The sequence below is a fragment of the Tupaia chinensis genome, unplaced genomic scaffold (assembly GCF_000334495.1).
Source record: "Tupaia chinensis unplaced genomic scaffold, TupChi_1.0 Scaffold000532_1, whole genome shotgun sequence".
Taxonomy (NCBI): Eukaryota; Metazoa; Chordata; class Mammalia; order Scandentia; family Tupaiidae; genus Tupaia; species Tupaia belangeri.
In genome coordinates this window covers 3,098,083-3,114,272 of record NW_006160045.1, presented here as the reverse complement: position 1 = coordinate 3,114,272, position 16,190 = coordinate 3,098,083, and the positions used below count along the sequence as shown (strand labels likewise).

General features: G+C 38.9%; 1 protein-coding gene across 4 annotated transcripts in view; it reads right to left on the bottom strand.

Moving 5' to 3' along the window:
* The window catches only part of SDCCAG8 (SHH signaling and ciliogenesis regulator SDCCAG8), a 294,004-nt gene that overhangs the window by 40,177 nt on the left and 237,637 nt on the right, over positions 1-16,190 (bottom strand). The window lies entirely within an intron of this gene.

The window sequence follows — 16,190 nt, the reverse complement described above, 5'->3', positions numbered from 1 at the left end:
TGACTGTATTTTAGTAAATTATCCATGTAGTTGTATTTTGACAGCTCTCTTTACAGCAGTAAAACAAAATGTGTGCATCGCAAATGGCAAAGATTCAAATTTCAGCTATGTTTATCCAAAATAGCACTGAACTGCTTCTGTACTTATGCTATACTGCCTACAGCTTTACGGAAGGGAAGACAGATGGGATGAATTTAGCAAGGAAACAGCTGTGGCTTGAAGAAGAGACAAGCAAAAGTTTTGCTATCAGGCTTCATTATGTATCAAGGTACCAGTAAAATGTGTATCCGTAAGGCAGCCAAAAAAGTGTTTTTCATTTGACTAGTGATAATTACCTTTTCTCAACAGCTGACAATGTTCTAAGTAGCATTAAGTAGGTATAATAATTAAGCAAGAAGATACAACAGGCAGCACCTTGCTGGGAATTGTGGTTCCCTTCAGGTGTGCTGGGAGGCACAGGTTAAGGGGTTATGGACTTTAACCCCTGAAGAAGTGGAACAAGCCCAACACCTTGCAGGGGGCAGTGTGTACAAATAGGAAAATGGAGAAAAAACTTTTCGGGGAAACTGGAAGCTGAGGACTGATTGGTATGGCCATGACATTACTGGAGTAAAGCTGAAGCAGCTTCCACATCCAGCGTTTTGAACTTTCTTAATAGTGACCATGTTTCATTCATACCCTGTCCCAGCCAACTAGAGCTGCATTACTTCGAGCTTGTGGAAATGGCAAATTGGCCTTTTGCCTTCATTTCTGTTAAATGTCCAGTCACATGTTCCTCAAGACTAAACCTGCTTCAACTTTCTGAGAGCAGGATATGCCCAGTTTTCACATGGTTGACGAGGTGATCAATCATTTTGAAGCTGGGCATGCTCTGAGCAACCATTCCTGGCTGGTACCAATTTCACTCCCTTGGGTCCCCTCAGGGCAGACCGACCAACATGCCCCTGTGAATTCTCCCATACATGCTCCTAGGTAAAGCAGGGCTCACTACACAGACTTTTTGTTCAAAATAAGAGACCAACCATCTTGTGAAAAACATTGTCTCTTTAATTACCTTAAGTAGGGACCTCTATATTAGGTGACCAGACAGTAATAATAGAAAGTATGAGCATTACTAAACTTGATAATTGCTCTACTAAACAGATTCCTTATAAATCCGAGTTATATTACACCTGTGAATAACATCATGTTTTACCCAGATCAATAACATTAATATTGCCATGGTAACAAGAAAGGCAAAAGGCTGAGAAAGCCTTTAAAAAGAGCAAACAAAATAACACACATATGCAGTAAGTGCTAGTGTGACAGTGATATCTGATAGCACACGTTTTCCTGAAGATTACGAAATGACCACATCACCACTAAGTGCTAATAAATGAAAAGCATTGACATACTCAAAAGGAAATGCAAACTAATCAGCTTCCAAAATATTTCATCGTCACCTCTATTTCCACTTTTTCAAAAGACTACATTTTATTCCCCTTTAGGTACAACTATTTCCCCCTTCAGCCTTTCTGTGTTGTTCTAATTTTTCAGTGACTTTTGTTGCTATTATGGGAGCTAAAATATTCCTAGGGTTCTTCACACCAGTTTCCCATCTTCTCAGATTTGGGAGCACAGACCTGGGTTCAAGTTTAGAATCGGTCACATACTAGTTACTGAGCCTCACTGCATCTCACTTTTCTCCCAGGCAAAATGAGGTCATGGTAGTACTTACCTCAGGATTGTTACAAGAATTAAATGGGTTTAAAAGCTAAGAATAGTGGCTAGAATCAGTAAGCGCTATCTAAAGTTAGCTACTGCTACAGTGATGATAATAATAATTATATTCATATGTTTATATAATTGTTTATGATATAATAATAATTGTCATTGTAAAGACTATCAGCAAACATTTACATCGTAGTGAAAGGTTTAATACAATGTTCAGTGGCATCAAACTACAGAAATTAGGGAATTAAGAAGAGGGTCAGAAACCAAGAAGCCTTGAAGCGCAACAGAAGAGCAGGGACAGGGTCCTGGGCCAGGGAGGTTAAAGGTATGGCTAAGCTCCTCAGAGCAAAAATCTTCAGATTCATGTGTGCTGAAGAATCAGACGTCTTCATAAGAACACTCCTAAAAGGAATAAATTGCTCTGACCTCCATGAAAGTCAAGATCAGAGAAACCTGTGTTTTGTGCCTCCTGAGCCTTCATTTCAGGATGGGTCCCTGAATGGGTCCGAAAGGGATCTCTATCCACACCAGAATACTTGATGGTTGTACTTCCGACAGACGAAGATATCTAAGGTATCGCAGCCACATTTTTCAAATTTAGAAAAGAGAAGACAACACATAACAACAGACTGGCAGCAATGCTTTCTCAAGTCACTGGAATCCCTGTCTCTTGATTTCCTCATAGTGTTAGTGGTAATGACCACCCTCAATGACCGTTTAACAGAGGCGTGAAGAGTGCTGACTGAAGTTCACGAAGCACATTTGAGGCTGCAATTTACATAAACTACACAAACACAGAAATGATCTCTTTTAACAGTCATGAATGACTTAAACCAATGTGTTAAGGACAAAAGCTTTATGAAATTAATGAAAAAATGACTTGGACACTGTGCTTTGACATCAACCATCAGCATTACAAATGTCACTTTTGAACAGGACTGCTAGCAGCAGAAAGTTCAGAAGTAAAGACACTGGACTTAAAGAGCGTGTCCTCCACACACAGCGCCAGATAGTACTGGGGAACTACTGCAAATATGAAACGGACAGGCCACATGAAGAAAATATATTGGTACTTTTCTTTAAAAGATGGATTCTTTCCGTGTCTTTTCTACAGGGCTCCTACATTACATCTAAAATGATCAGCTCTGAATGACTAACTTAAGAAGACAAACTATGCCTTGGGTCTAAAATCAATTACCACACAATGTGGACATTTAGATGAATTACTTAGGTTTTGTAATAATTTTCATGGTTGATATAACACCGAGAATGAAATGTTTTCTATGTCTTCAGGACCAAGGGAACAGACATATGCTATTCTGAATATAAATACTTACATGATTTCTTCTATAAAGGAATCATACAAATAATCAATGAACTAACTTTTACAAAGGTGGATGCGTCTAACCAAAAGAAAGTAGAAGGTCCACCGGTCACTCACAAAGCATTAATGTTTCTAGAATGTGATAAACACCTGTGCTTCCATTTCCCATGTTCCTTTTTAGAAGTTCATCACTGTATATTCTGTGACAATCTGCTCCCCTAGAATTTGGAATTTGAATAAAACAGATTTGGTTGCTTTTTTTCCCTCAGATGAATGCACAAAGACCCTTAAAAACAAATGTTCTTTAAAAGATAGTGTGATGAGTATATTTAACATTCATTAAAAACATAGAAAATACACCAAAAGATCTTCAGTCTGAACTCTAGCTTTTCCAGCCCCATTCTTTTTCTTAAGAATTATTTTATTTCCACTTAATTTATCTGTTTACTTATTTATTCAATTTGACCAGAGAGGAACAGAATGAGAAAGCGAGAAAGAGAAAGTGAGAAAGCAAGCCACGAGGTCCGAGACTCGAACCGTAGTCAGCCATGTGGGAGTTCAGCGCCCTTAACCACCATGCTGTCTGCTGGCCCCCTTCCAGTCCAGTTCTTAACAATTTAACATTAAATATGGTCAGAATGATCCATTTAGACCTAGGTATTTTTTTTATTTATGAAAATACAAGCTAACAACTAGTTTTCCTATGTATTCACATGAAAATAACTACAGGTACAGGGGACAGCTCACTTTCATTTCTCTTACATTTTAAGCAGGTTCTTCCATACTGGTTTATCAAATTGGTTTATCATTATATTTGGACATATTCCTATTTATAAAATAATATTTGCTCTGCCACTACATCCCCAAATTTGTCATCTAAGTATTATTTGTGCAGCTTCATTAAACTAATCTCCGTAAGTGTTCCCACATCTTTCAGCTTTTTATAAACCGAACAGCGCTGTGATCTTGGGTCACCTGCATGACCCAGGCAAGCCAGAGTTAATAAACAAATTCCTCCACTGACCAGAACAGGATCAAGGATAAGAACAGAACCTGATGACTCTTCTCAGACTAATTATGTCACGCTTTCCCTTTCAGTGAATTCGACGAAGGACAGAAAGCCAAGGAGTAAGGGCTTTCCACCAATATAAGTTCTTACATGCTCCTCATTTACTCAATGGTGAAGGAGCTAGAAGACATGGAAAACTGGATGATGAAGACTAAACAAAGGAGTCCATGCCCTCATCTCCCCCAACCACTTGGCACAGTGATTGCTCCAAGCCACAGATCTTCACTCTTGGAACATGCATCCTTTGAGGGAAGAGTATTCTGACCCATTTGTTTACTTTCGCAGAGGCCAAGACAGTGTCCAAACAAATATTTAGACATATGAGAAACTGCTGGTTTCTTGAGTAACATTATCAAATGTACTTTGCACTTGAAATGTGGCGCACACACACAGAAGATTCAAATAAACTGAATCACATTTATAAGCATTACAAGGAGGAACTTACTACAACAAATTACATTACTAAGTGAAGAATGACCACTTAACTAATCCACTTTGTAAATTTGGATTTAATATATTGGGTTTGCTTTAAGTAGGATATAGTGACAACAGCTTGGCTTTCTATCAACTTGAATTTTAAGTAATATATTTAGAATTGGGGTCATTTATTAAATCTCAGGGCTTCTAGTCTCTTAGCACAATCAAGTGTGGTCAAGACAGAGCAAAGTAAAGCAAAGAAGTGTTCAACAACTGCCCCCCTCCTTTTTTTCATTTTAAAGTACAATAAAACCTACAAATTCTCTATGATTTTTTTCGTTGAAATCTTTATAATTTCTATTTCATTTTGAAATAAATAACTTTTTTTTTTTTAATGAGAGAGCACAGGGAAGCATAGAAAGAGGGGGAGGGAGAGAAGGGGAGGGAGGGAGGGAGAAGATTTTTGACAGGGTCTCTCCTTTGCAATCCTTTTTCCTCCAGTTGGCTGGGATTACAGGTGTGTGCTACTGCACCTGCCCTGTTCAGGTTGGGCTGGGATCTGAACCTGGTCCTCTCGTGTTGCCTCAGCCTTGTGCAGCAGTGCCCTGCTGCTTACATGACCTCAACTAGATTGGCTTTCTTTACTTTTAAAATTGTACTTTTCTCAAAAAATGTGCTCTATATTTTTCTAGTCTTTTGATGACATGTTTGTCCTAAGTAATGTACATAACCTTAATATAACCTTAATTAATTTTGGTTACTAAACCAAAATAAATACTGTTAGAAAGGTATGTTTTATGTCCATCTAGGAGGTTTTCTCTGACTACTTCCGATACTTCATGGTGGGTGGCACATTTGTTATGTTTATTAAAATCTTGACTAGAAGAATGGCCATCCAGTGTGAAGTGCCATGCTGCTCATTGTGCAAGATGCAGGGGAAAACAAAAGAACTTGTTTACTGAGCTGCTCACAATCAAGGGGGAACATGGAAATGTAACTAGGAAAATGGTACTGGTTGTGTAGAGTTATGAGTTTTAGATATCTCAGTTATTGAATAATTTAACTTTTCTAAATCTCACCTTATTCTTTTGAAGAACAAATTATTTTATGTATTTATTTTGCCAAAGGGAATATGTGTTCACCAGAGAGTGACAGAGAAAGGGAAAGTGAGAAATTATCCCCCAGGAATATGGCCATGCCCTAATGTCTTCTTCATTCTCCTGGGATTTTGGGCATGCAAGTACACTCCCGGTGTGATTTCCAGACCACCAGGCCCAGCACTCAAACTGTGGAGTTGACCATATGGGATCCTGTACCTTAACCATCTCTACACCTGCTGGCCTAAGATTATTAATAATAAGTGAGGTAACATAATACACTTAGTTAGAACAAAATTTTTGTTAGCCACTCAAGAAATGTTACCTCTTTTCTTTCTCCTACTTGTTCTAACACCCCCAAACAGGTACAATAACACAGACTGTGGTGAGCGGGACCTTAGGGTAAAGAGAAATATATTCAGGGTAGACACATTACCTCCCACAGCTCCAGCATAATCAAACATTGAAGGAGGCCTCTCTGCCGGGCTGACTAGGTGTGAGCCCCATGAACAGGAAACTCTGAATTTCAGGCATGTGGAAATTAGTTCCCAGCTGCTCTGCCTGGCCTCTATTTCTCAGCATCATAGTCTCAAAGGAAGACAATACTAATAATCCATCTTGCACAGTATATATGAAAAGAAGTATCTATTTCATGTTTTAAAGGTCACTGAATATATAACAGCTAGATAGTTGAAGCAAAATACCATATTCATCAGTGAAATAGAAAAGTTTAGCAGCATTCATCTGTTCTCATTTTAAATTTACCACAGTATGTAAATTAGAGGATTTAAAAAAGCATCCGGCAAAAATCTGAGCTAGGTGCGAATGAAAAGCACAATCAGAAGCAAATTTGTGACTGCTTGAAGCGTAAGAGTCTGCCAAATGGGATGGTTCTCAGATTTTACTACTAATCTGAGTTTATGCAAAGCCAATAGAAAGATCCCAATTATTGTTAAATACCCAGAGTAGGAATTTGCTGCTAAACTGCTGTACAGTATCGATCTCAGGTTGGCTTTTGTAAACATCTTACTTTATGTAATGAAATTATCACAGGAATATCACATACAAAGCTGAACTTGAAACATACAGTCCCAGTCATACATATATATAGAGAGAGAGATGCAAGAAAATAAACCAAATGCTATTTGGATTAGAGGCTGAATTACCTGACTTGAAAAATATTTTGCTGTAGTTGAGAGAATTTAGCCAGGAAGAGCAGTTATTCTGTCAACTTAACATTTCGAAATACGATTGATGGCAAAATGATATAACCTGATCGTTCTTAACAGAATTTTCTTACATCCAGAACATTCACACTGTATCAGAAATATACAGAGGCGGGTTTGTGATTCACACTCTTGTAGATCTCAGTGGGCCAATATGCTACATTGAGACATCAGCCTGCTATTTAAACAACACCCTGTCTGGTTTCTATGGAACAAACTACCTTCAAAAACAAAATGAACCACATTAAATGAAGCCACAGGGAAAGTCAGACTCAGGGGTGCTGCCATATTCTCTAATCCCTCAGAGAATCAGACCAGGGCATTGATGCTGGCTGACCCTGCAGACTAGGTCTGGAACCTAGAGCTAGCACTAACAGTGTAATTGGGCGTCAGAAATGGCCTTGATGACCAGAAAATACAGCCTGTGGGAAAAGGGGACAGACACCCACTCAGGTGGCACATTGAATGCTGTTTTAATACCTATTTTGTGACATCCCTGCACACACCCCCAGAATGAATTCCTGTCTTAGGATTTTTTTTTTATTTCCAGCTCCCTCAAATAACACACCGATATTTAATCAGCTCTGAAAAAAATGAGTGTAATAAAAGTATTTTCTAACTTATAATTCCTAATCACTGAAAACAACATACACTGTTTAAGTGCCTACTCTGTTCCAGTCCTGTCTATGCAGTAGAAAATCTGTTATAAGCAAGACAGACAACGTCCTTGGCTCGTGGCACTTATATTCCAGAGACAGAAAACAAATGGGGGTTACCACAGAGAATAGTAGTTTAGGAGTTCTTAAATATTTTGAGAGGCTGATGAAGGACCAGACCAAGAGCCTTGCCTGGCACAATAGAGACACTAAAACAATGATAACAACAACAAGTGGGACCTGCTTCCCAGAAAAGGAATGAATGACATTAAAATTTGCATACATTTTCTGAAAGTTCACAGCCTGTGTAGAGATTTCAGGCCTAAGAATCCCTTTGCAGAGAGAAAGGATAAGAGATCTACAACAGTGAGGAACAAATAAGCCCAGAAGAAGGGTCTGAGAACTGGAGGAAAACACCATAAACACAGGACATTATAAGGCAATGACATAAACTCAAGGCTAGAAGGAAGTCAAAGGGGCAAAGCAGACAAGGGGATCTAACGTTTGTGAGGATTAGTCATGGAAGAGTTCCTAAAAGAGAAAAAACGTGAACTAAGCCTGTTTACGTCTCTTTTTACAAAAGTTTACACATGCTTAATGCACAACTTTTTTTTTTAAAGAATTGTTTATTTTAAATTTTATTTATTGTTATTATTTAATTTGCTAGAGGCCACATGTGCTCACCAGAGAGAGACAGAGGGGGAGAGAAAGAAGACAAGATGAGAAAGCAAGCCACCAGGTCCAGGGCTCAAACCGTGGTCGGCCATGTGGAAGTTCAGCAACTCAATCATCCGCCATTATTGGAAAGTGCAATAGAAGAAAATATAGCAATGAACTCACTGCCCACAGACAGTTGATATATACAAGCTGGTGTGCGTCCTAATGTATGTGTGTGCAAGTGCATGCACACCTGGTATAACGAGGTGAAGACAATTTTATTCATTACGTGTAATCTGACACATGAGACTCCAAAGGGGTCTAAAGTTCTGTGGTCCTTAGAAGTCCCTCTATGGCAAAGCTTGCCAAACTGTAGGTCATGACCCACTAGTAAGTCATAAGACCAATTTAGCAGGTCACCATTGACTTTTTAAACAATAAAAGAGAAAAAATGGAAAAATAGGGGACTAGCCTTGTAGCACAGAGATTAAGTGCTATGCATTGGGAGTAAGATCCCATAATGCCGACTGCAGTTTAAATCCCAACTCTGACACATATGTGTGCCCTCCAAATCTTAACAAGATGGAGAAATGGAGGAAAAAGGATTGCAGCATGACCATACTCCATTTGGGGGTGCTTTCTCTCTCTTTGGCTAGCAGGTATGCCCTCTAACAATTAAAAAAAGAAAAGACAGAAACCAAGGATTACAAAGACTATAGTAAAGATAAGCATAATTTTATTTAAAAAAATAATATACGTGTATGTAATGCATGTGTGTTTAAAGTTTGCAAGGTTAAATTTACTTCTTGCTAGAGATTCAGGCTAGTTTGGATACATATACATTTGGAGAAAGAGCTGGGCAGAGTTGGATTATTCTTAGTTATAGAGTAAGGGATTTGTGGTGCCCAGGTATATAAGAAGGCAAATCATCAGAAAGTCATAGAGGAAGGGAGAGCAATAAAGAGTTAAAACATTCCAAAATGGGAATAAAGCCTGGAAAGGATGATGGAGGAGAAAACTAAGTATTAATGAAGATTGTTACTTGTTTCTAAGGGATGTGTGGTATAAACAGTTCTCCATCTTATCATGTCTTCACTAAAATTCATGCTGATCAGCAGTGCTTTTGTACATATGAAGCATTTCAGAGAACTCAGTGAGATACGGATTTCTATATGCAAACAAGCACAGGGCAAAGTTTGGGTCAAATGGGAATACACAAGGTAGAGTATAAAGAAGAAGTGACATTTTGGGTACATAACAATATATCCATTGTATGTGCATAAAAAGCAGAATAATGTAATATATATTACTGTTATCCTATTTCCCCTTAGAGATATAGTTTTGAACATTTTTTTTATCAGTGGAAATTCTTTTAAATAAGTGATTTCTTTTTTTTAAAAAAAAGCTATTTATTTCTTCCATGAATGAGAGAGAAAGAGAACCCCTAGCAGTGTCTCAATGCGAAGATCCATGCCCAGCCTTCAGCTCGCCCCAGATCATGGGCAAGCGCGTGCTCAGCAAGCTCAGGGAGCTCTTCAAACCTGAACTGGGAACCTTCCCATTTGAGGTTGCCTCATACAGTATTATGTTTTACCACTGTGCTGCCATCTGGCCTCTCAACGAAGTGTTTATTATGGCACTTTGGAATTCCATTGTAGGGAATTTATATAACCTGTTCATGTAATCATCTTCTAAGGTTGGACTTTTTTTTTTTTTTTAGAGGGCACATGCACTCACCAGAGAGACAGAGACAGAAAGTGAGAAATCACTCCCAAGGGGGGATGACCATGCCACAATCCCTTCTCCTTCATTTTCCTCTCAGGATTTTGGGCACACATGAGCATGTGCCTACCGAGAGTTTTAAGCCACTAGATCCAGGACTCGAACCACAATCGACTATGTGGGAGTCCAGTGACGTAACCATTATACCATCTGCTGGTCCCAGGTTGGACATTTTGATTACTTGATTTAATATTTCAACTTGATTCTTTTAATGTTCTTCTCTTAGAAATAATACTAATACTATTGCTTGGAGTCATAACTAATAGAACTGGATGAAGAGAAGTACTGTTGTATTTCTTATACTACATGTGTTAGGTATGTTATATCTGATTAGGTGTCTGTCCTGTTACATAGGACTATATTCCCTACCACTAAGGACAGTGCTAGGTATATCATAAGTGTATTGCATAATGAACTGCATGGATGAAAATTACTGTCACAGTGCATGGGAGAGAAGGCTACACTGGCAACGTTGAGTCAGAGATAGGCGAGTCACTAAATCAGCTGCAATCCCTCTTCTGATATAACTCTTAACATTCATTTCTTGGGATTTAAAATACTCATCATAGGGCTAGTCCATGGCCTGCTGGTCAAGGGAGCTGGATTCCACCTGGCTGACCATGCAATTCAAGTCCCAGATCCAGAGGCTTTAAAACCATGCTGGGTACAAGTGTGTATGTGTTCAAAATCCTGAAAGGAGAGAGAAATGGAAGAGAATGGAATGAGGCATGACTACACCCCATGGCAGGGGGCTTTCTCACTCTTCCTCTCCCTCTCTCTCTCTCTCTGTCTCTCCAGAAGCAGATAAGCCCTCTGACAATTTTTTAAAAATAAACTAAAATACTTCATATAAAATTATAAATCTAGTTTGAATGGCCATAGAAATAAGGGATATGTAATTTTAAAACAAAAATGTAGACTTGCTTCAGAAAAATTTAAATCAAATGAAGACAAGATCAACAAATATCATTTCTGCAGGTTATTCCCAAGGATACAAAAGACATCACTAGGAATTAGACAAAAGAAACAGGGTCTAAAAGTGGTAGAAAAAATTGTTTGTTTCTTTCTTTTTCCTCACCTTTCATATTCCATCAACTGCTAGCAAATTTTATCTCCTAAATATTTCTCTAATCCATCCAAGGTTCATTTTCCAGAGTTTTTTCTACCCATTCACATAAAAGAAGAAAAGTGTTTCCTAGTCTGAATTCTTTATGAATTATCCCTTTCATCTATGAAATGAAAATCACTAGCATTATATAAAAAGCCAAATTTAATTGATTAAAAAAAGAAAAACACTGTCACAAAATTTGCAACTTAATCATTCTTTAATATTTCAGGCCACTGGGGAAACCAAAAGCTTGGAAAACACATAACTCATTCCAAATACTTACCATAAAATTTGTAAAATCAAAGTCATTTATGTAACTGCTAATAACCTTAGCAAAGTAGCTCCATTAAACACGACCTACATACCATGAAAAATAAGGACCAGCAAATAACACAATGAGTTGTTAAATGACCTGAACAGAGGGATCCATTCTAGTTTTAATGAGATCAAAGCATTTAATAATTATAATTAATATTTGCTGCATGTACACAATGCATATCATACAATCAAACTTTGAATTTATGAGTAGTACTCAACGATAGAAATTAGACATGCATGTATTGAGTACATCTTGCAAATGTGAGGATATAGATCAAAAGTTATAAAATATTGAAAAAGGGTGGTACATACATATCAAGTGCTACTTTTGTCTCATATTTACCATTCTGCAATTTGGGGAGACCAAAAAAGATGATTAAATGGAAGATGATAGAAAAAAAAGAAGTGAAAACAAAATGTACATTCATTTAGTGGGTACCTTCTAAGTGATAAATGTCAGAAATATAAAGAAGACCAGGGTCTAGTTTCTATTCCTAAGGAGCTCATAGTCTAATGAGTCAGACAGTCAAAGATTATTACCATGTCCTGTACGTTTGCTCAAGCTGTCATTTGAACCAAGTGTTGAATAACACAGAGTGGAGTTGAGGAAGGCTGTGCTGGAGAGTTTACAACTGACCTGGGTCTGGAGAAATGAAAGGTCTCAGGCAGTGAAGAGACAAGTATTCCAGCTGTGAGAAGCATGGACAAGAGCATCTGGATCATAAATTCTTAAAGACAAGGGTTAAGTCTTGTGTATGTTTTCAATCCTGAAGCCCACCACGGGTCCCTGTTACTATAGTTGAAACTCAATAAATAGCTAGAGTGTATGTATAAACAGTGAATGAACAAATTAATAAATGAATGAACACTAATTCTCTCTATTTATATTCAGAAATGATTCTACATTCATTAGAAGGAAGAACATACAACAACAAAATCTCTTCTTAGAGCTGCGGTGAAAAAGATGTTTATCTTCCTCGTTTATTACAGCAGATAGGTGGTAACAGAGTTAACCAAGTCCTCCAGGACCTATTTCTGTCTAAACCTGTTCCTTGATGCAGTCCCAGCAGCCTGGATTAAGGCTGTGGACAACAAATCCTCATTGCCTGGTGGTGCAGGTATATGCAACAGCTAGTTACCAGCAGCTCTTCCAGTCCATGAGTTAGAAAGAATGAACTTTGGTGGGGCTGACAGATGGCATGGTAGTTAAGATGCTGGACTCCCACATGGCCAAACATGGTTTGAGTCGTAGACCTGGTGGCTTGCTTTCACACACTCTCTCTCTATCTCTCCAGTCAAACTGAATAATAATAATAATAAATTAATTAAATTAAATAATTTTAAAAAAAGAAAGCAAGAACTTTGGTAATCCTATTCACTAGAGTACAGAAGAAAGCAACCAAAACTAAAAAACACAGTTGGGATAGAAAAGGTGAAAGATGGTCACAGGCAGGCAGAAACTATTCAGGTCCTCTATGAAATGACAGAGGGAGCCATTTTCATGCTTAGGTTGGGGACATAGCTCTAATAACAGCCCTACAGAGCAGTTTGTAGCACTTCATGCCATGTCCTCTTACCTTCATCTGTGAAGTTTTGAATTTTTTTAACAATGATTTATTATTGTTATTTTTCAATCTGACCAGCGAGAGACAGAAAGAAAGGGAGAGAGAAAGTGACAAAGCAAATGCCACCTGTTGGCCCCAAGTTTTGAATTTTTACAAATATTTTTACTCGTTTATTTAAATTAAAACTAATTTAAGCCTTTTAAATGATTAGTAACTCCTAAGACTTATCAAGGCATTTAATACTCTTAACGTACAGGGACCAGCAGACGGCATAATAGTTACGTCGCTAGACTCCCACATAATCTACTGCAGTTCAGGTTCCAGACCCGACAGCTTAAAACTCAAGCCATGTGCATATGTGTCCAAGATCCCGAGAAGACAATGGAGGAGAAGGGATTGCGGCATGGCCATCCCTCCCTGGAGGTGATTTCTTGCTTTCTGTCTCTCTGGCGAGGGCACACGACCTAGTACAAAAACCTCTTTTTTTTTTCTTTCTTTTTTTGGAGAGGTTTTTGCTATAGGGCGCGTGCGCTCGCCAGACAGACAGAGAGAGACAGAGAGACAGAAAGCGAGAAATCACCCCCCAGGGGGGATGGCCACGCCGCAACCCCTTCTCCTCCATTCTCCTCTCGGGATCTTGGGCACGCATGCACACGTGCCCAGCGTGAGTTTTAAGCCACCGGGTCCGGGACGCGAACCGCGGTCGACTATGTGGGAGTCCAGCGACATAGCCATTACACTAACTGCTGGTCCCACAAAAATCTCTCTTAAAGAAAAAAATACTAATGTATGTTTTGATTACACAAAAAGCAGATGGTTTATGCAATTTATCCTTAAGCTGAAACATCATACAATCCTTTTTTATCAAATACCATTTCTGAAGGATGATTGTCCATAGAACACATTTGGAAAAATACTGCCCAGCCCTTCAGGCCACAGCAAGCATAGCGAAGGAGTTGAGAGGCAGCTACATACCGTATTTTTTGTGTGTGAAACAGCTGTGTGCTATAAACATCATCTTGATAAAAACTATGACCTAATTAAGAAAGGAAATGGAATGGATACTCAGACACCATCCCGCCCCCTGCACACACAGACACACAAAGATAAAAGGCACAGTGGAAGGATTCTATTCGCTCAATTTAGAGAGCGGGCACTTGTTTATTACCTGTTAATCTGTTCATTCATTATTTACGATAAGACAATGCATTCACAGTACTGTTTACAAGCCAAACATAGACTCTTAGAATTTATCTATACCCATTTTGAAACCATTTGCATTTTTAACAATACAGCCTCCTAAGAACATAGTCCTTCCATGACTTTATACAAGGAACAGAAAGCATGGCTGCAGCTCCAAACAGCCCCAAATGAGCAAAGTTCACCCAAAAATCTGCACATGATAGTATTTTCTAAGCTGAAAAGTTGCCACTGTTTTTACTGCTAAGCAGCTGTGGGGAGTTGCTTGGTGGAAGAATACTCCACTGATTCAGCTTCTGGGAGGGGTAAGGCAGGCTGACATTCATTCATTCTTTCTTCCTTCCTTCCTTCCTTCCTTCCTTTCTTCCTTTCTTTCTTTCCTTTTTTTTAAGAATTATTTGTTTTATTTTATTTATTACAATTATCATTTTTTAATTTCCTATAGGGCACATGTGCTCATCGGAGAGACAGAAAGGGAAAGTGAGAAAGCAAGCCACTAGGTCTGGGACTCAAACCATGGTGGGCCATGTGTGAGTCCAGTGCCTTAACTCCATGCCACCTGCTGACCCCAAGACTGATATTCTTAGCTTGGAGGCAGAGAAGGAAGAAAGAGAACAATATTCCATTTCTTCTGTCTCCAGGTTGGCATCTCTCAGAGAGAAAGAAAGAGAAAGAGAGAGAGAGACATCTTCTACAGGATCTCGTGTTGCAGTCCTCTGCCAAATCTTCCCAGTCTGCTAGGATCATGGGACAGGCCTGCACACCCTACGTGTACAGGTCAACCTGAGAAGTTCATCTTGATCTTCCATATGGCTCCAGTATCACAAAGGGGAGTACTACACTGTGGCTGGGCCTGTAGATTATTCTTACTGAAGTGCTTATTACATTGTCTATCTTCACTTGTTTGACTCCAGCGGTTCCTTCCTAATACAGTAGAAACTTTCTAAATGGACCCACCCTGATCACCTAATGAACAGACACTTTCCTTTTCTCCCTGTCAAACACACTGAACGACATCCACAGCGCACTTAGTAGAATGGCCAACGACCGCTACTCTCCAGCACAAATGGGCACTCTGTTTCCACCGATGGTGTAAGACTTCCCAAGAGCAGTTGTATTTCTTTTTACACCTGTGGCTGCTAGGTCAGCCTGATTTAATGTTTAATGAGCTTAGCAGTATAATTGTTAAAAATATGTTGTTGATTCTATGAAAACGAAGAAAGATTTAGAAAGATTCAGCAAAGTTGAATTTTCACACACACACACACACACACACCTGTCAAATTAGGTGTACTTGAAAAAAAAGTAAAAGAGGTGGTAGAGAGAGTGTCAAATAGGAAGAAGGATGCTTCCCAATCGTCTTTATGCCCTCAGGTGGATATAGCAAAAGATACAAATCAGGTGTGGATTATCTGAGAAAAGTAACGCGATGCTCCAGATGCACTTACACAGTGGCAGTCTTTTGGTGGGCCCGACAGGTATATAACTTGTCATGATCTCCCGACTTTTCAATTAACCAACTTTTGGTCTTTAGCTCACTGGATTAGACAACTTCAGCTAAACGTCTAATTATTTGTGTCTTTTTAATGTTTTCCTTTTCATTATTAGTATTAGCCCAATTCCCTACTTCTGGAGATACAGAAATACTTCTGGAAACATACCTGGATACAATAGAAAACCCTTGACCAGAAGTCAGATAACACAGACTCTCATTACCTGGACTATGGTCTTTGAGGTCATATTATCCCTTAGGGCCTCTGTTTCTTCATCTATAAAATGTGTGTGTTGGGGGGACCAACAGATGGCATAATGGTTATGTCACTGGACTCCCATGTAGTTGACTGCAGTTTGAGTCCCAGACCTGGTAGTTTAAAACTCATGTTGGGGCACATGTGCGTATATGCACACACTTCTACAAGGAGAATGGAGAAGAAGGGATTTGCAGCATGGCCACAATCACCCCTGGGGAGTGATTTCTCACTTTCTCTCTGTTTCTGTCTTGACAGTAAGCACATGCACCCTATAGCAAAAATCTCTCTCTTAAAAAAAAAAAAAAAA